The following is a 22,187-nucleotide window of genomic DNA, read 5'->3' as shown; positions in this document are numbered from 1 at the left end:
TACACTTTGCAGCACAACCTAAGCTGAAACCCAACTACCACGTCTCTGAGGGTTGAATTAAAGAATCTGAGGACAATGTACATTTGAAGAAGCCGTCACTAAACAGAAGCTACCAAAGTCCTTAATATTTTAAGATTTGTGGCTCAAGGTTTGGATTCACCTGTGTCTAAAGTAACACAAATGTCTAGAGTGGAATCCTTTCATTTTTAGTAAAAGCTCAAAATAACATTACAGGGTGCCATTCAGATTGTATGACACATACAGTAGTATCCCTAAGACCACTGGACTGGACCACTATACAATACATGTCAATAGAAATATAGCTATACCACTACACTGAAATCACAGTAAAACATTCATTAAGCTCAGTTACACTAACCATAAGATATCAGAAATCAAACCAGCTATGACTAAATTATGAATTCATGAATTATCTCACACGGATATTTAGGTCTCAAATATCATATGTTATTCCATGAGAGGATACAGCGGGCACTGCCTCAGAATATATCAGTATCTTTAAATAATATTTTGCAATTTCAGTTTTTCTTGTCTAGATAGCAAAGTCTCCAGAAAATGACAACCTACCTTACACTGGCTTCTTTCCATTTCTGTTTTGATTAAATCAGATTGAGGTTTCACTTTTCCTGCATTCTCTGAATTTAGCATTTGTCTAGCATGGAATGTTTGCACTGTAATAGACTGGGATCTATTTTAAGAAATGCACTATGGAAAGGTAATTCATCGTACAGTACTGGATTAAGACCACAACAGTGGCAAAGTACCAACAACAATAAAACAAATTCGAACACACACAAAAAAAAAATTTATACTTTGCTTGGATTAATTCATCATTCAGTATACATTTACTTCTGGTCCTGCCAGTAACAGCCTTTTGGAATTCAGCAGAATGAATGCAACTGCAGCAGTCAGGATGCACTGGTTCTCTCACTGTCTTGCTCTTGTCTTTTAGCTGTGGTGCTCTAAATGCTCAGTCTGTATCTTCTTCCAGTGCTATTGGAACATACGGGAGACTGAAGGGTGGAAGGTTGCAGGTTGTCACAATTCAAAAATCCCAGGGTAGAGTAGACTAGTAGTTTTAGTGCTTCAGTCTGTCCAGGGGACAGTGATCATGGGGTTCTCAGGAGTTAGAGAGCAGTAATGTTTTTTGTATCTTTAAGATTATTCTTTTGATCCATCCATCCATCCATTTTCCAACCCATTGAATTCGAATACAGGGTCACGGGAATCTGATGGAGCCAATCCAAGCCAACACAGGGAACAAGGCAGGAACCAATCCCGCGCAGGGCGCCAACCCACCGCAGGACACACACAAACACACTCACACACCAAGCACACACAATTTAGAATCGCCAATCCACCTAACCTGCATGTCTTTGGACTGTTGGAGGAAACTGGAGTACAATTCAGAATTAAAAATTATACACCAGGAAAGGCAATGAAGGCAGATCACTAATCAAGCAAAATTTAACATTCAAAATATCTGGACAAAATAAAGAGGCAAAAGTGTTGTCCACTTGAGTTTGTGGCTCACTGTTTTAGCCTACCCCTAGTGGTCAGTGCTACCAGGACTGGATTTGAATCATCATATTTATTAAAATAAAGAAAATTAAACATGCACCTCATTTCAGTTCAACGTACGCTTTGCTTTTCAGAATTGTAGGAGTTACTATCATGTCCAGGGCTTTATCTAGCTTTTTTCCCACTATTGCTCCTGTACACATGTATTGGATTAAATGGATTTCAGATTGTTATGGAATGTTACATTAAATCTTCACTGTGTTCAGCTATATAAAATATTTCAATTATCAAATTCTCCAGAATCAAAAAGTATATCCAAAATCTATAGAGCTCTGACATCCTAAAGATGTCAACAGAAAAATGCCTTTGGGTCATAAAACTCAAAAGCAGACTGATGGTGACAAAGACATGTACTTTACTATGGAATAGTCAAAAATGTTGTGGAATTACATAATTTACATAAATGAAATTTGCCATTTTACATATGTGACAAAATGTACCCGCATACTGTTTTTGCTGTGATAGAATTTTAATAATTCATGCACATTTTTGCCAAATACATCAGAAGATGATCACATGAACCAAAACACACAATACTACATACAAAATCCATTACAATAATTAATCAAAAACATAGTATTACATAATTACAACAATCATCCTGTGATTTTTGCATGAGATTTGATTAGCATAATTTTCTTAGCAAACATAATATAATTTTCTTAGCAAATTTTAATGGATAATTTTAAAATGGAATGCTAAGATGTTTAAAAATTGTGTTTTGTAAAAGACACACAGATCAATAAGGGAAAAGTTGGTGTATTGTGGTATTTAGACTCATCTGGAAATCAATCCATTTGTGTTTGTTTGTTTATATGCATTTTACAACCTGTAAGATGCGTATTAGAGTCAGTTATTATCTACCTGTATATAATTCACTAAGGCAAGACACCCATGGAAAGCACGCCGGATGGGGTGTGGATTCACTAAGCCGCCGACAAGTAAGACACCTATGGTGCACGCAGGAAGGAGCCATGCCCACCAACTCCAAGACCATTGGATACGACAACAACTCGCAGAGCCACGCCCACCAACTCGGACACGGCGACACAGAAAAAACGGCGTCATTTATATTCGTCTGTCGTAAAGACCACTTGCACCTCCGAGCGATGTTGACTGTTCATAGATGCATGTTTCTCGCGGAGGCGAATCGCCATATGCAGCATGTAAAACAGTTTGCGAGGGGTATCCCATGGGATCCTTAAAACAATTCTTTACAACTGAGGTTAAAACACAATGAAGTAAGCAGTCTTTAAAAGCTGAGTTTTCGGTTACGACGCACGACCTTGTGCACCATAGCAAACTGTTTTACACGCTACATACAGCAATTCACTCTACTACCATGGTCGGGTGTCTTGGTGGATTATATATAGAAAAGCAGCCAAAACCGCACAGAGCAATGAAAAGTCTATGTGAGTCACAGGTGCATGTGGACTGTGCAAAGACGACAAGGACTCAAGTGACGAGTTGGAGGTGGGCACATGAGCAGGCAGGGCACGATGGCGGTCTGCCAGTTTTCAGTCACGGACGATTGTGTGTTGGTTCGTTCCGTGCATTGTTACAATGTTGCTTTTCTTGCTGATTTATTACATTACCGATTTTTCAAAAGTTAATTTTCTTCCTGTGCTTAAAAATCATTAAAAAACCGGCCTGATTATGCAGCGTATGGTATGCCGCGGGTTGGCTAGTTTGAATTAAGAATATTGTTTCATTAGTTACAAGTAATATGCCAGCTAGCAATGATTTTACATCTGAAATGGCTACAGTAGTCCTATGTGTTTTATTCCAATAGTTATTACACAGCTTGTCATCAACCATGTCCCTCAGATTTTCAAGTTAAGTGTTCCTCGACCATTAACAAAGCCTAACAACCTGCCCCCAAACTTCTTTAATACCCTCACCTGCCCAACCTGTTCAAGTCCATTATTGTATCCTGCATATCCTGCATTACATTAGTTCTCTTACAGTCAGGGGACTCCTTCCACAACTCTGGGTGAATGCTCATTTACTGTTGTACCTCATTCTCTATCCTGAGGTGTTTTATCATGAAGCTCCATCAATCATAACATTTAATTTAAGCCTGTAGCCCAGCCTCTTCACTGTTCTCTCTAAAGCCATTCATCCTGACATTAACTCACTGAAATTATCTCCCACATACTTCTGTATGCTGAAGACTCCTGTTAAAGCCAATTTATCTTTTTCCGCAGTGCAATATTTATTATTACTTATGTATAACAGGAATGTTTAGATTTCCCCCTTTCTCTTCTAACACTACATTCTTATCTAAAGTTATATTTTCATTTATTACCTTGTCCATTTGGGTTTGTACTGTTACCTTGTTTGCTCAACAACAGGCTTTTGAATTGTTTATTTTATTAATAAACAAACATTGAATAATTGTTAGCTCTCTCTCTCCCTCTGTCTCCTGCCTTGACCAGCTCTTCAAGTCTTTCTTTATGTCCTAGCGTTATCCTCCCACATAACATTTACTTAGCCTTGTTATTTTTGAGTGAAACATTCCAACCGGATCAAAATGCGAGCCGGCGACTAAAAGCCATTCATTTTCTGAAAACTACTTTCCAAGTATATGTAGGATCGCGGTGAGGCCATAGGTAATCTGGTAGACAGGAGCCAGACCTGAAAGGGAGGTCAACCTACCTTTGAACCTATGTCAGTTATCCACACTCACCAATTTACAGTAGCCAATTAGCCTAACGTTTCTTTTCCGAACTGAAGGGATACTGAATGGGTTTCTGCTTAGTTTCGCGACTTTCGCGAGTGAAGGCATATCTTTCTTTCCAACAGTTGGGGGTTGGGGGGGGGTGGATTGGGGCGTGAGCGCGCGTGGGTGGAGTGAGCTCGCGCGCTTCCCTGACAGCAGCAGGGGAGAAACAGGAGGAATCATGTAGCTGGACTCGGCAGCCTCACAGCAGAGCTGCTTCGCCGTGACACCGGAGCAAGATCGCCGGAGAGGAATCCTCTTTGTCAAGGTAAAGCAACTGGCGTTGTGTCTCTCTATGTCGCTCGCATTGTTCAGTGGCAGGCGAGTAGCCTGTCTGTCTGCGTTGTCCGTCAGTCTGCATGAGTGTTTCCTCAGAGCGCTTCATGAAATGTGTCCGCCGGTCTCACACGCGTCGTTTCCTCTGCTGGCATGCCTGGCACGTCGCGGATATAATGCCCCACCACACAGGGACGTCTCACTGCAGGGCGCGGAGCTACACACACATGCACTTCTTTCTTTCTCTTGGCCAGCAGAGCCACATGCATTATTGATGTGCTTGTTTTTCTTAAAATAAATATCAGTTCTGCCTGCCGCGGATTACATCTTGGCATTTTTCCTGGAATGGGGAACGGAATACGTTTGTTCAGAGCTCATCATTGTAACCTACCAAGCGATATTAAGGAGGTGACTCCTGCTGCGAAAAGTGCCAGGCTTACAGAGGAGAGGGGACAGACGGACGGATGCTTCCCAATGTCCCCGACTGGCAGGTGCCCGAACACTTCCTCTGAGAGCGACAGCTGCACTCACACGCCGACAGTGTCCTGAAATGTGCCAACAGAAGGTCTGCCTGCAGCACCAAGTTTAGACTCCAGACACTCCTGGGGGAAATGTGGATTGCATGTCAACTGGCGAGGGGTGTGTGCACTGGCAGTTTACAGCTGCCGAACGGTTTTGCCGGATAAGGGTGTCAGCTGTGATCGTAACCGCGAAGCCATCGGCTGACTGACTCTGCGCTCGGAACCTGGGCTAAGAGAAGTTGCGTTTTCCTGACCGTTTAGGCGTATAAGCTCGCACGCATCACTGCTGATCTGCCCACTTTTCGTTCATATTTCAGTCGTGGTTGCTGTTCCCCGTGGATTTGTAACAACACATTATGCAAATAGAGAGTTGTATGTGTGCACACAATCAAAGTCCGGATCAATAAGTAGGTCTGTCTATCCATCCTTACTATCGCCTATTTGGCATTGCCTGAGTTTGGATTCAACACCTTGACTCTCCACATCTTACACTCACTTTCACTGCTTTACGGACAGTCTCTTGTATGGAAACTATTGGAACTTCTTCAAATCTGACTTTTCAGCTGTAGCCCCATGTCGTGATATCGTGCCTGCGATAATTGGGGAACGCGCATATTTGGTTATGCATTAAATGTTCTCCATTTATATGGTTCTGGGTGGTTTGCATGGCACCAGTGTATTGTCATTTTTAACGAGCCGGGTTTATGAAGTGCTTTTTTTCTTGTAAACTTCTGGAAGCTGGCCGCGATCTATTTCTATCGAAGTTATTTTACGATCTAGTATTCAGACAAGGCACTATGTGATAGTGTTCGTTTATTGTATGCAATAAAGACTGGTGTTTATAGTGTCTAGTAAATGCAGTAGTGTGGTGTCACCTGTGTTTCGCTTGAATGTTCTTTTCTTGTCTTTATGTTTTTGTTTTTTGTCATTTTACGTGTATATAGAGTAAAAGGGACACTTCCACTGCAAGGCATTATGTAAGTGTGATCATCATGAACCTTTATTTCGGGCTCTATGTTATATGTGAACAGGAACGTATCAAGTACACATTTCAATATTTTTCCCCATTCCTCTTCCAGGTGGTCTTCACAGCTCAGCTCTATCTCTTCATCCACTTTCCTTTAGTTAATTGCCTTATTTTAAATATTGTTCTACTTTTTTGCAAAACAGATTTCTAAATGAAATGCGCTGCCTGCCAAGTGCTGAGAGTGAATTGCAGATGGTAATGTAAAATGCATGATTGCTGGTGTTCTTTTTGACTTTTTTTCATTTACTAATAAGTTCTATCGCCTGCCGAATATTTGATGGGTTAGACTGTCATGAATACAATTGAACTTGCACATTTGAAACGAGGAAAGGGACAAATGTTGTCTGGCTTGCTGATGCATGCCTTTCCCCCTTTCACACCAACTTTATAATACCGCATCGGTAAGACAGGTAGGATGCAGAGGAGAGCGAGAACAGCTGCTTAGCCTAAATTGGCTTTCTACCTGTCAATCAAGTAAAATGCGAGGGGCTGGTTGAGCCGTCTAAGCCTCTTCTGGTCTCAAAACTCTTATGAACATTACCTCAAAACATTAGTTTGGCAAATTGATAATATAAGGCGTCCTCTGCATTCTATTTCCCTGACAACAGGGCGATCTCACTGTCAGCAAGCACTGCACTCTGTTAACCTTGTGTCGCATGTCTTAATGGTTCATGCAATAAGTGACTCTTGCTGTAGATAATAAAAAAATTAACGTGATATATTTAGAAACACTTACGTGTGCTCAGCTCTTGTGAAAAAGGTTCATGTGTTTAACATTTTCATTGAATTCAATTATGGTTTTCGACAGTCCTATTTTATAAAGCGGCATGAAAACAAGTTACTGTAGTAATCTGTTGGAAAATCCGGAATACTTAGACTATATCGAAAACTTCTTTTCTCTTAAATGTATTTTTATGACAGATCAAAAACACGATAGAGAACTAGTTTCCGAGTTCTGGAAAAATTTTGCCCTGTGCACTTAAAAAACGTTGCCTCAGGTGTGAATGGAATGTACGAAAAGATATTCAGAAGTATTTACTTTGTTTGGTACACGAGGAGAGTTCGAAATTACTTTGATCAAATTGCAATTATCCATCCTATTATCAATTTCGCGTTATCTAGTTCATTAAGGCAGGGATCAGCTCTGAATGGGGTGCATTTTTCAATGATTAATAACCAATATCATAAATTATAAATGTGTTGTGTACCAGGATCAAAGAGGCAGTGTTTGTACGCAGGTTTGTGTCTAATTTCTGAACGCGTTTTTATGTCTCGGCTATGCGTGTCATTCTGTGTGCCGCAGTGCCGGGTGTTCCACTGTCTGTATACCTGTATCACCGAGTGCACGGATGTGTACGCGTGCTTATATGTCTGCTTCTATTGCGCGATTTTGTATTTGCATGCGTAGATTGCCGTTGTCTGTGCGTTCCTTTCGTGTATATCACTGTTAAGCATGAATTTGAGTGAGATTGTCAAAATGTAATTTAGCATGACCTCATGTACCTTCGACTCTCTTACTATATCTGAGTGGTTTTTATTTAAATTTTATCACCTGCGAGATTTGATGTACTTCATTAATCAGTGTGTATTATTTGATCGAAGAGAAAAAGAAGTTCACCTACAAAAGAAACAGTTCATTACCAGAAGCTTACTTGTTTCGGAAGCAGTTAAGTAGCGATGCTTAGACTTGATATCTCTTGAATCCGATAGTGCAGGTAACAGTCTTGAAGACATTAGTGCGATTTACTCATCAACGAGACGATCTTAAACAATTAAAGGAAACAGATATGTCTTTCTTTTTTTTGTACTAAGATTCATTAATGTTATTTCCTACACATTTTTATAGCATTCTCATAATATGCTGTACAACTTCTAAGGTGTTACAAAATAAAGATTGATTAAGGCTGACAAATTATTAATTCATTCTGCTCTACTCCTCCGGAGGATGGCTTAGCAATCGATGTTCTTTCTTTCTTTCTTTCTTTCTTTCCAGTACCCAAACTCTGAGCGCAGGGCATTTTGGTTCAAAGGTTTGTAATATTGTTCGACCCTGTTTTTTTTTTGTTTTTTTTTGTTTGTTTTTTCAATAAGTGTGATATATGAAGAGCCCAGCAGATTTTGATCGCTCTGGCTTTTGAGGCACAAACTTGCTTCACTGGGGAAACATTGTTGCTAGACCCACATAAGGGTTAAGTTCATTGATACTATAATTTCCGCCTGAGTCAGATTAAGAACTGGACCTGTATATTTAAATGTAATCGCCGATCATATTAGTCAATAGTTTATATTTTCAAGAAAATAAATCTTACGGTGTCTTTAAAAAAGCAAGTCACGAATCTCGGAAAATAACATCTACAGACCTCTGCTGTTTTAAAAGCATGTCATCAGAGGATTTTGCTTTTGCACTAGACTACATCATACATACCCTGCTCTAGACATATGTAAAGCGAAATGGTCCTCTACTTTGAACGATGTTTGACTGAAGCACCACACCTAGAGGGTCTACTCGCATTCTGCACAGCTGTTTGTTTTAGTAAAGCTACAGCCAATTAAATAAAATAAGAAGGGCACAGCAAACGAAACACGTGACGCGAGGAGAAGGAGGAGGAGACCGAGGAGGAAGATTTCTCGCGATTCATTGTTTTCGGCTTTCTTTGTTTCAGTATTGTGAAGAATACTCCGTATAGAAAAGACGATTTATAAGCATTTAGTGCTCTTAATTCCGTAGCAGGGTGTGGGGAAAATGAGCAATAATGTCTGTGTCCTGAGCTCGATTTCTTATTGCTGGGTTTCGATGACTGAAGCACAGTAATGAAGGATATAACCCTGGACGGGACGCTATATCTTTAGGAATTTCCTGATGCTGCGGCATTCTAGTTTACAAAGCTGTTATGTTTATTAATCTAGATAATCGCATGATTTCATACTCACTCTAAAGTGAAAAACACTTCCTCACTGTTTACATTGATTTAGGTGAAAAACAAGTTTCTGTATGAATAGCGTTTTCTTTTACAGGATGATGCTCATGCCATTTAATGTAAGTAATTGCATTTCTTTAAAACCACTAGAGCCTGCAAGCAGTAGGCTAGGTTTTGTGTAATACTCATAAAGGTGTTCAAGGTGACAGTGATCGTTGCTACTCCTATTTAAATGCTTTTCAAAAGATATGCCTTATCCATGTTACTCAAAGGATCGTCATTTGTGCCAATGCTTGTGAGGTGAGTGAGATACCTGCAGTTTCCACTTATTTTCTTCTATTTATATCTTGCGTTTTGGAAAAATGTGTTGTCTCTTTAAAATTCAAGAGCGGCTCTTTTCCCTCCAATTAAGTCCATGTGCGGCAAGATTCCTTCTTGACATCTAATGCGGATAATGGTTCATTGATTACATGATACTAAGCTATTAAGACTAGAAATTCTGCAATAGCGTATCATCTGACATGCATACGATTAACAATAAAAACGAAACAGAAATTAAAAATACATGGATATGGTGGGAGAAACTAATAAGCCAGTTTTTCCATTGAGGGGAGACCCTGCTTCTCTAACCATCCCATCGATTCCCAGTCTGGTAGTAATTGTGGTTGTCATATATATATATATATATATATTAGAGTGAGAAGTATACTTCTTTTTTGTATTTTTTGAGCTTTCTCCGTTCCGATTCCGAGTCTGTGTGGGTTTTCATGTTTTTCCGCGTCATACTGGCCCCAAACATGTCAGGTTAATTGGCGATGGCTTGATTACTAGCCTGTACTTGGATGTTTTCTGCGATGGACAGCATGGCGTACATTGCGGGTTTGTTTCCCTGTTTTGACAAATCAACTGCGATAGACAATGACCATCATATCCCTGTATTAGTTTAAGCGAGTTTGAAAATGGTTTGAATTTTTTAGAAAACAGTCGAGATGAATTATTTTGCCCTGTCAAAAGACACGATGTTTGTTGTCATAGCCTTAGCAATACTAAGAATATGCATTTGTCTTCCTCTTCACTCATAAATGTAAAAGTTTGCTTTTGAAATATAAAAGTGAATAGGCTCAATTGACAATAGGTACTAAATTACACGAAGATTAAATGGTTTGAAATCATGGAGTGAACTGAAAATTAAACAGTGCAATAAATCCTAAGAGTTTTTTCCCCAATACTAAGATCATTTACGACTAGGCACTTTCTGAACTTGGCTTAATGTAGTGGAGACCTGATTACCTGTACTCCTAGAGATTGCCTTGGTTCAATTAGTGGCACAAGCGCTTTGTCAAGAGTAAAACAGAATGCCCCTTTCTGCCTTAAAGTCTGACTTTTTACAGATCTTGTTGGCTTCAAGTTGCGTGAAGTATTAAAGTGTTTGTCATCACAAGGGAATCCCAGTGGAATCGATGAGTTCTTTATTTGTGGGCGACTACCTGCACTTCAGGTGTTTGCAGAGAACTCACGTGGCATAGCTTTCTCTCCAGGGCCATCTTAACAGCATTATAGACCCCAGGCAAAGCAGTGCCCTGGGGCCCTTGCCTACAGCACCACTCAGCATATCACAACATACATAGATTAGCATGGGGCCCTTATGCTCATTTGGCCCCCGGGCAACTGTCCAGCATGCCCATGAGTTAAGATGACCCTGCCTCTCCCGACTTGGTGAAAAAGAGTAACTACCAACTGATAAACACAGAGACAATGAAGACGATGAAGCCGATGCCCAGCGAGATGCTCATGCCTGTGATTCATACGTATGTCTAATAAACGTGCTATCTAGCTTTTATAATCCTGGTTTTAGATTTGTAGAAGGAAGAATTTGAGCCCATCCCCATAGAGTTGTATATGTGTCTGATGCCCTTTAGTGTACTTTCATTCATACATACACATATAGCCTCTATTTTCAGCACCTTATGTGCGAAATTACCTCCTTAAGCTATAGCTGGCCGATTTATTTCTCCAAATATAGTGCCTTGAAATATTAAAATATGCAGGCTGATTTGGTCAAACCTCCTGCATAGACCAAAAGGATAAAGTGCTAGGCTCACTCTCTTGAAAGAAGTCTATTTTTGTGCAGAAACAGCAGCAGGGGTAAGTGATGAAGGATGACCCTCATGTGTGTCCATAGAGATGTGTTTAAAAGGCCTTTTTCCTACCAGTATTAGATCCATCATAAGGCAGACTTGTGTGTATTTGTGTTGGTCTAATGGGCAACGAAAGGCAAAAATGAGCCAATTGTTTTTTGCACTTTCAGCGACATGTCTTTTTTAATGACTATAATTGATTACTTCATTTACTCCCTGTTATTGTCCAGGCACATCAGTACTGCATTTTAATGGAAGGGATGCACGCATTTCGAGTGACCTGGGATGTGCTTTGTGCACATTGATATCTCCAATGTGTATTCATTGAGGTTTAGTGCCTCCCTCTGTTCTGCTAGTCCCCACATTTGTATTGGTTTAGTGTGCCTGGAAAGCTTGAGGGCTCACTGTCTTATCTTTGAGGATTTAAATGTTCCCTGATTTTGCCTTGTCTATGACATAAAGGGAATGTTGTGGCTCTCCAGATTATTGTGTATTACTTTCTTGTTTATTATTGAAACTTTAATCTCTTCTGACAATTACAAGTGGTCATGAGGGCCTTGGCTTGTAATGCTAGTGGCTATCACTGAGCTACATTGGCTTTATGTTTATTTTCATCCCCTTTAGTCTGCACTTTATGTGACATAGCGAGATAGAAAGCAAAATATTGATTCAAATGGCTAGTAATCTTTGTCATTATCTTAATTTTCTATGAACGTTAACTTTCTATATTAAATGTTGAGATAGAAAGATGTTTAAGGAATTGCCTGACTTAACTTGGCATTCTGTATTCACTAAAAGACAAATACACAGAAATAGAAATACATTAGGCTGACAAATCTATTGGTTTAGGGTCTGAAGGCAAAACAAAAACAAAAAGGAGATGCTCCTTCATTCCATACCAATGGATACCAATGAAGACACATCAATTGCCAAAGTGACAGCGTTGTCATTTTAACACTGAGAGGACATGCTGCATCTTCAGATTGACCCTGTCAGTCAATCTTGATTTTATAACATCATTGACAACATGGACAATCACAAGGCACTTTACAGAGAAAAGAAGATGACACCAATATCCATAAGGAGACTTGCTGCTCCATTCAATTGAAATAATTAGTAAGGTAAATGGGGTATCGGGAGAGAAGTGCACATCCTCATAGGAATATAATGCTAGCATGTAAAAATTAGCAAAAAGAACATGCACAGTATTTTATACAATTGACACAGGAGGACACAACCAGACCAAAGAATAATTATTGAAGAATTATTGGCCTGGAATGGAGTTACACCTGGGTGTCATTAGTACTAGGTCAAGCCTCAGTTATTGGTAATACAAAGCACAACACATTACAAGAGTCACATGTGTCAAACTGTGTCATGTGGTGAACCCAACTGAGCACTGTGCAATTACTCCACCAGATAGTCAATGATTATATTGGAATGTTTAGGTGATTTCCTACAATTTCTGACAAATGTTCTTAGATAAATGTTGACATCATGTAGGCATTCTAGAAAAATGCAGGCTGGCATTCATTGTCCTTGTTGGTAAATGACAACAAGCAGGCTTGAATCTAAAGGTCAGATATAAATATTAAGTTATCCTTAATATGTACTCTGTGTGGTCAAACTGTCCTAAGGAAGCTTCTGAGGTGACAAGCTGTGGTACTCCACACTGTGACAGATGTTGTTCTGTTGGTATGCTGTTTGAGAATGTCTGCATTGTCTGCATCATCTCCATTTACCAATCTGCAGCTAATTATCCCCAGTGAAGAAGCAAGACATATTTTGCAAGATTATCTGATGTTAGCCTACATTAGAACAGGCTATATAACAGGTATTTGACAACTGCAAGTAGTCAAACGAATACTTAATAATGGATTAAACTGCACCTCTGTGAATTTTTGGTGTATGGTCTGAAACTTGACTTGATGATGAATGGAGGGAGCTACAACGTTGTAGATGGGGGAATGCATCATTGTTGCTCTTCTGTTATCCTCCCTTAATGTTGTTACGGGCCTCTCAGATCCTTCTGAAAGAATATGAGAGTCTGCCTGCAACCATTGTCATCAATGCAATTCCATTGTTATATTGTACAACCAACACATGCCAGCATATATCAAAATGACCATTTACTTTATGATTCATCTTCTGTCAGCGTTACTAATTCTTCCATATAATTGGCATACAGCGATGCTAGTGCCCTTTGGTCATCATAATGTGACCCTGTCTGTTTATCACCTTTGTATTATGTGCCAGAAGTATAACTCTGTAGTGACAGTTGAAAGTATAACAGACACACAACCCAAGTCATCAACTTCAACAGTCATGGACTGCTGCTTTTTTGTGGCAGTATTTAAAAATGGCATCAACACCGCACCACATTGTAATGAGTAAAATTAATTATACTCTCAGTATGTAAAGAATGAAGCTGTGGTCCAAGGTAATGTTGGAACTACCTAAGATCATCAGTAGCACCCCAGAATGGTACTTCCACTGTTATTCTTCCTTGTGTCTATTTGGTACAAAAGAAAATCTCAAGAATGTAACCTACTGTAGATACAAAGCTTCAAGTACTTGATTTACTTTAAATGCCACCTTGCTAGGTTTATGTATTTGATTGTTTTACAGTGCATATACTACACACACACACACACAAATGCATGTGCATATATATTACATTTGATAATTAGTAACTATATTAATTCTGTTCTTTGAGCACATTGTTAAGCAGACAAACAGAGAAATACAACTAAAGTGTGTTCACTGCACTATAACTCTAAAGAATTGTAAAAACTATGAACATTTCATAGAATTAATTCATGCCATGTCTGAAAATGTTAGAACATAGTGATTGTGAGGAAGCTGTGTGACTTTGTTCTGTTCTGACATAAAATACTTCAATTTACTAACCTAAGTTACAAATATAGCTAACAGAGTTAAAGAACAGTAATAAACCTGGCAGCAGCAGGCTCAAGGCTTGAGCCAATCTACAAAGTAATAGCATAGAGTATTGCAAAAGGAGAAGTTCTAAAGGTGGACCTGAACCTGGCAGTGAAGTCATTCTAGCAAAGCTAGTTTATTTATTTTACTTGAGATGATTTAGCAGCTGGAGCCCCATTTGTTTGCAGTACATACAAAACACTATAGGTAGAAGTCATAGGAAGAATATAGAATACATGTCTGACTAATCAAAGGAGACCATTCAGTCCATCAGGTTTATTTTAGGTAAGAGGCACTGGCTCAGGGCTGCAACTTACAGTGATTTTACATCAGCCTTTGATATTAATTTCTATTGGGGTTGAACTTTTAAAATGTGTTTGGATATGGTATTGTGATGTTGTGATCAATTAGCTACAAGGTAACAGAATAAGCATAATGGACTGAATGGATTCTGCTTATTTGTCAAACTTTATATGTTTGTATGCTTTTCTTTAACCTCTAAATAACTTGCCTTGAATGAAGAAAAGCTGGGGCTCTTGCATCATTCACTACAACAAAAATAAATGAATTAATTTTGCCAGTACCACTTCTCTGCTTTTGTTCTGCTGCCTGGTTCAATTTTATCTTATTATCTTCTACTTTGTCAATCCTTATAATGTCACCTGCTGGATGGACTTCAGTCATTTGTCTGCCGATGCCAGGTTAATAAGTGTCCTTTAGTTCTATTAGCTCTCTTTGCATCTTTGGAGATTTTTTGGAAGTATTTTAGCTAAGCATTGAGTACAGCCACATAGCTTGGATCTAGGACCACCATTTAGAACCAATTGTAAGACAAACAGTGATGTTGTTCCCTGTAGGGAGGAGGGAGCAGAACACGTTGCTAGTCTAAAGCCCCTTCCCTCTATATTTCTCTGTGTGTCATTTGTCTAGATGAGTTAAATGCCTAATTGTATGGAATGTGCACAAGACAGCACAAGGCTTCAGTTTCCCAGGATACATGTGGCACTTTGTGCCTGCTTTGTTCACCTTTGAAAAATGTCAGATATGTCATTGGAGCATCAAGGGCCCATTGCTTTTAAATGTTAAAGAATTGCTGAGTAAATTGGGGGCAAGGAGAGAGCAATGTGCAGGGAAGTGGATGGTTTCTGATTGAAGGGCATCTCATTCAAGGCTAGTAAATCCTATGACACTTTGTTAACATTGACCGGCTCCTCCTCTGATCTGCTGGTGGTGGCTGAGCTCTATGACCTTTTGTCTCATGAGTGACACTTTGGACAGCACCCGTACACGCCTGTCATCTGCCTCTGCAGTGAACCACAAAGTTCTAAAACTTAACCACTCCCAATTTCTATCCCTCTACAAGCCAGTCATACTTAGCAGTGGGAGAATTCAGGAGCTCAAGAGTACTGAGTGATTTTCATAAATGGACTCTCAGCTGAAGTACCCATAAAAAATGTTCACGCTCTTAGAAGTTGGAAGTTTTCACATTTTATTATTATACAACATTGAACCATGGATAATTTAATTTGTTTGTTTTGGAAATGATCAACAGAAAAAGACTGTAATGTCAAAATGAAAACAAATCTCAGCAAAGTAGTCTAAATTAATTATAAATATTAAACACAGTATATTTGATTGCATAAGCATTCAACCCCTTTATTTAATTAATGCACCTTTGGCAACCATGACAACCTTAGGTTTGTGTCCACAGGTTTCTATCAGCTTTGCATTTTAGGACACTGCAGTTTTTCTCCACTCTTCTTTGCAAAACTGCTATAGCTCAGTCAAATTGTATTGGGGTCGTAACTGAGCAGCCTTTTACAAGTCCTGCCACAAATTCTGGACTTTGACTGTATCAGTAACATTGTTGATTTAAGCAATTACATCATATCTTTGGCTTTATATTTGGAGTTACTATCTTTCTGGAAAGAAAATCTTCCAAGACAATTCTTCCTTGCAGACTGCATTGGGTTTCCTAAAGGATTTCTCTGTATTTATTTGAATTCTATTTACCCTCTGCACCCTCACAAGGCTTCCAAGGTCTGCTGCAGAAGAGCATCCCTACAGCATAATGCTGCCACTACTATGTTTCACGGAGGGAATGGTGTGTTTTTGATAATGTGCAGTGTATTGCTTGCGCCAAATATTGCATTTAATGTGATGGCTAAAAAGCCCACTCTCCTATGAAGCTGCGACTGGTGAAGCACCCAGATCACAGTTGTTGCCTCTCTAATCTCAACCACTTCGGCTTGTAACTACTTCAGAATTATCATAGGTCTCTTGGGTGCCTTAATCACTACTCTTCTTCTTGCACAATGACTGTGTTTTTAAGGATGACCTGCTCTGGGCAGATCTGCAAATGTGCACTACTCTTTCCATTTCTTAATGACTGATTTAACTGTACTCCAAGGGATATTTGGTGAGTTGGATGTTTTCTTGTCTCCATCCCTTGCTTTTTCTCAGAGATGCTTGGAGTGTTCTTTTGTTTTCATTGTGTAAGTTAGGTCACCCTACTGACTCACCACCATTTGAACCTTCCAGATAAGGAACATGTATTCTACAATCAATTAAAACGTCTTGCCTGTGAACATGTGATCTCCATGTAACTAATTCTGTGACTTGTTAAAGCAATTGACTGCAACTGTGATGATTTCGACGAGTCACATTAAATGAGCTGTGGTGGGCTGGCGCCCTGCCCGGGGATTTGTTCTTGCCTTGCGCCCTGTGCTGGCTGGGATTTGCTCCAGCAGACACTCATGACCCTGTGTAAGGATATAGCGGGTTGGACAATGACTGACTGACTGACATTAAATGAGGTGATTTTGATTATTTTTTGTTTTGTATTTGTAAGTAATTTAGACTACTTTGCACAGATTTTTTTACTTAAACATTAGACATTAAAGAGACCTTTTCTGTTGGTCAGTGTCAAAAAAGCAGAATTAAATCCATTGTGATTCAAAATTGTACAACAATAAAATGCGGAAACACTTTTAATGGACTCTGTATAGCAATGGGCCCACTGGTGTTTTAAGTTTAACAGTCCATATGTCATTTTAGCCTGAGGCTCCCAATACACTTTTTAGACAAAGTCTAATGAAAGTCTTGTGAAAGAGGCTATATAAATGATAAACACAATTGCATGTTGCTATTGCAATGGGAGTCTTTTTGCCACAAATAGGTTGGCCAATTTCTGCAAGTTTTTTTTTTTTTTCTTTTTTTCTTACCTACAAATACTGCTTAGGTGATGCACGCCCTCAGAAATTTGAGCTCTCTTCTCTCTGAGCTCGCGTCTCTTGTTAAGTCTGTATTGCACATAACAAATTACATCTGACACTGTGTTCATTACATGGCAAAGCTGGTTTCAAAAAGAGAAGCGGCAGCAGCCGTTTTACTTGAGGAATATTGTTTCCTGCCTCCCCACTGAGCTGCGTTGTTATTCTAGTGCGGATTCAGCTTCTGTTTTTATTTCTCCTTCTCCCTGAATAATAGCCTCTAGAGCTGCGCTGTCAACTAGTGAGTGCCTGCAAAGTAGGCTGGGACGAGCAGACGCCTATTACCTCAACTAATGTTCCACTTCAGCAGTCATATGGACAGGCTGCACGGCTAGAGCTGTCAGTGACTTGTTCTGAACTTTGACTTTTTTTGTACAGAATTTCATTAATGAAAAAGACAAATTGAGCACCCTGGCCACAAACATGCAGCTTTTACACTCATTGTGCCTTCTTCAGCTTGTTCAGTAATATTGTGGTGAATGGCATGCTTCATTCTGGAGCCCAATCATAGTTTTTTTAGTGGCCTAATTGAGCAATAGCATGTCAAGTTTTAAGTCATCATTGTAAAAATAGAGGATTAAAAAGGATATTTTATTAATTTTCTTAATTCATCACAAAATTGTGGGAATGGGGGTGTAGAGCTTACAATGTAACATTGGGTGGAAGGCAGGAATCCTCCTTGCTTGAGATGAGTGTTTGACTGAGTGGGATGGTGTTAGGGGATCACAGTCACTCATGCAGGGAGAATATGCAGTGGCCAGTGAGCCCAGCATGCTCTTTGGGACATGGGAGAAAATGCATGCGGACGCAGACCAAACCATGCAAATTCCACAAGAGACAGATATTGATGAGGCAGGATCAGGGTGTCAACTAATACTCTTCATTTTAGAAACAAAGCATAGTGTCATTCACTCCCTATAAAAAAGGTATCCACTTTCAGATCACAGAAGAAGCAGAAGGGAACAATCTTTAAGTCTGGACAGCGGGAAGCATTTTAACCCTTTCATGTATAAATGGGGTAAAAAAACAAGAAGCAAGGGGAGATGTACTGTAGGTCCAGCTGGTAGTAGAACTGGCAGGAGATCGGAACAGAATACCCAGATGCTTGTCCTGTTAGACTGCCTTATTAGTCGATGGTGTCATAATGGTTGTAGCCAATGGATTAGTAGAATTATCTGGTCCTGATTGACAATTGTTTTTAAGTCATATGACTTTAATTTCAAGCAGCTACTCATATTCCTTCAGTACAAGGAATCTAGAAGTGGCTCAGTATAGACAAAACAGTCAGAAATCGGAAGAGCAAAATGACAGTGTAGGTTAGGATTGATTTCGTTCAGAGGTATACAGGCTTGTGTGAAAAAAAACAAAAAAGACAACACATACAAGGCACGTAATGAGTGAAAAATGGACACAAAGTGTGGTGTGGTGTTTGTGTTTTGTTTCTTGGGCGTTTTTGTAATTGAACCTTGAAGGGCAATTTCATCTACTTGGCATAATGGGCTTGTAATATCACACACCAGTGCTTGTGGCATTACCACAAAGCATTTTCTGTATTTATTGCTGGAAATTTTAATAATTTATACCTTCCTTCAAAGTGTTCTTTTTTAAAGTGGTCTAAAATGTACTAAAATTTCATCAATTAACAGTGATATATTCAATGTATTGAATGTCGGTAGTACGCTTCTCAAAAAGTGTAATTTATTTCTTAAAGGCCTGTTTCTTGCAGACACATGTCTATCACATATATATATTTTTTGCTGTTTTCTTTTGCATTCATCTTAGTGAGAACTGTTTCTCTTCAGGACAGGAAATACCAGAATTACCTTACAGGCTCATCACCTCCAGATAATACATCCTCATTGGCAGTATTTACCTGCAATTTGTAATACAGAACATTTAATAGGTGCATGGCTGGAAGCAACCCTTCGCAGAACACTGTTCCATTGCAGGGCTCACTCACATTCATGGAGCCAATTTATTTAGAATATTACATTACTTAGGGTATATAAATCATTTTGATGTGAAGGAAAAACACCTGCAGACACTGGGAGATCATGCAGACTCCACACAGACAATGACCAGACATAATATTCAAACACAGGATACTTAATCTTTGATAATATAATATATAATGATATTTAAAAAAAATTTACCAGAAAAATCATACCAACAAAAAGTTTAAAAGGACAACAAAGGGAATAAGTGTATATAAGATGACTTGTTAACTCGAAGAGTTTGTTTTGAGAGTAGGTACACTGACTTTGGTGCGATGTAACAATGAACCTATGCATCAAAAATGGTAATCTTATATTTAAAATCCTCTCTTTTGCTTTTTGAGTTTCATTTTTCATTTTATCCTTGCTTTAAGGTTCTGTAGCATTGTAATGTCATGGCTGACAGCAGGCAAGTGGTGACCTTGCTCAGGCTCTTTGATTCTATACTAGATTGTATAGGACAGGCTGTAAGTATCCATGAAATTGGTTTGTGTGTGAAGACAGCAGCACAAGATGAAGACTGTGACCAGAGTGGCATACCCATATCTTCTGAACACTGAATAAAATCTGAGAACCTGGGACCTGTAATATATGTGGTTTACTACTCACTTAATCACTTACAATATTTAGACACAATAAAAAGAAGAATTCAAAGATATACTGTTTTCACAATTTGTAAAACTTCCCTGAGCAGTGGACACATTTGCAAAGTATTTTACAAAATAATTAGTATGTTTACAATGGATCCAGCAGAGCAACAGATTTATTGTACATAAAAATAATAACTGGAGACAGGGTGATACAATCACCATACACAGTGACAGTGACAAAGGGATGGGAGAGGTGACATGAGAGAATAGACACTTCTGTGGCCTGAAGCCAAAGGAGCTTTGTGGAGAGATTTTGAGGGCACAATGGCACAAATAGCTTTCACTGTCACATATGTAGCAGGGCAATGGAGCATTGAGAACAACAACAACATTTATTTACATAAAACATTTTCATACAAATAATTTAGCTCAAAGTGCTTTACATGATGAAGAGAAAAAAAGACAAAGTAAGAATTTAAAAAATTATAACACTAATTAACATAAAATAAGAGTAAGGTCTGATGGCCAGGGAAGACAGAAAAAACAAACTAACAAAAAAAAAAACTCCAGACAGCTGTAGAAAAAAATAAAATCTGTAGGGATTCCAGACCATTAGACTGCCCAGTCCCCTCTGGGCATTCTACCTAACATAAATGAAACAGTCCTCCTTGTATTTAGGGTTCTCATGGAAGGATTTGATGATGATGGTCATGTAGACTTCTAGCTTTTAATCCATCAATGTAGGGACATCACAGTGCTTTGATTAGGTGGTGGTGGCGGAAAGAAACAGAAGAGAGAGTAGGGATTAGTACGGATTTTAGACCCACCATGAATTGTTATGATGATTAATTAAAAATACAGAGTATCAGGATTAAATTAAAATAAAGTTATGAGAAGGCCATTTTAAAGTAATGAATTTTTAGCAGTTTTTTTTTTTAGTGCTCCATTGTATTAGCCTGGCGATTTCCTATTGGCAGTCTATTCCAGATTTTAGGTGCATAACAGCAGAAGGCTGTCTCACCACTTCTTTTAAGTTTAGCTCTTGGAATTCTAAGCAGACACTCATTTGAAGATCTAAGGTTACAATTTGAAATATAAGGTGTCAGACATTCTGATATATAAGATGGAGCGAGATTATTTAAGGCTTTGTAAAACATAAGCAGTATTTTAAAGTGAATTCTGAATGACACAGGTAACCAGTGTAGTGACATCAAAACTGGAGAAATGTGCTCGGATTTTCTTTTCCTAGTTAGGATTTTAGCAGCTGCATTCTGCACTAGTTGCAAACAATTTATGTCTTTTTGGGGTAGTCCTGAGAGGAGTGCGTTACAGTAATCTAGTCTACTGAAAACAAAAGCGTGAACTGATTTCTCAGCATCTTTCAATGATATAAGACATCTAACTTTTGCTGTATTTTTCAAGTGAAAAATGCTGTCCTAGTGATATGATTAATATGTGATTTAAAATTCAGGTTACAGTCAACGGTTACCCCTAAATTCTTTACCTCCTTCTTGACTTGAATTCATCAAGTTTATTTCTAATAACCTCATTATAACCATTATTGCCAATCACTAAAATTTGTGATTTCTCTTTATTTAGCTTGAGAAAATTACTATTCATCCATTTAGAAACACAAGTAGACCTTGTGTTAGTGAAATAACAGTTGGGGTCATCAGGTGCTATTGATAAATACAGCTGCGTGTCATCAGCATAGCTATGGTAACTCACGTTATGCCCCGAGACAATCTGACCTAACGGAAGCATGTAGATCGCATGTGTCTTTGAGTTGTAATTACTACAACTAACAAAGAATTTTCTACCTGCCAGGTAGGATTCAAACCAATTTAAGACACAACCAGAGAGGCCCACCCATTGACTAAGGCAATTTCTAAGAATATTGTGATCAATGGTGTCAAATGCGGCACAGATCTAAGAGGATGAGAACAGATAAATGGCCTCTGTCTGCATTCACCTGCAAGTCATTTACTACTTTAATGAATGCAGTTTCTGTACTGTGATTTGTTCTGAAACCCGACTGAAACTTATCAAGAATAGCATGTTTATTAAGGTGGTCATTTAGCTGCATAATGACTGCCTTCTGTAGAATTTTACTTAAGAAAGGCAGGTTAGGGATGGGTCTAAAATGTTCAAAAGCAGATGGGTCAAGATTATTCTTCTTGAGTAGGG

At 38.9% G+C, this 22,187-nt stretch overlaps 1 protein-coding gene across 3 annotated transcripts in view; it reads left to right on the top strand.

Moving 5' to 3' along the window:
- The first annotated feature begins 4,472 nt into the window (after window positions 1–4,472).
- arpp21 (cAMP-regulated phosphoprotein, 21) overlaps window positions 4,473–22,187 on the top strand; it is a 101,784-nt gene continuing 84,069 nt past the window's right edge. The window contains exons 1-2 of one of the 3 annotated variants that reach the window (XM_039737266.1): window positions 4,474–4,592; window positions 6,292–6,343. The gene's annotated coding sequence lies outside the window, so the exon portion shown is untranslated. Of the gene's footprint in view, window positions 4,593–6,291; window positions 6,344–22,187 lie in introns of all 3 variants that reach the window. The other 2 variants (XM_039737268.1, XM_039737265.1) reach the window with 2 other exon arrangements.

The sequence above is a fragment of the Polypterus senegalus genome, chromosome 15 (assembly GCF_016835505.1).
Source record: "Polypterus senegalus isolate Bchr_013 chromosome 15, ASM1683550v1, whole genome shotgun sequence".
NCBI lineage: Eukaryota > Metazoa > Chordata > Cladistia > Polypteriformes > Polypteridae > Polypterus > Polypterus senegalus.
This window is presented reverse-complemented; position numbering and strand designations above follow the sequence as displayed.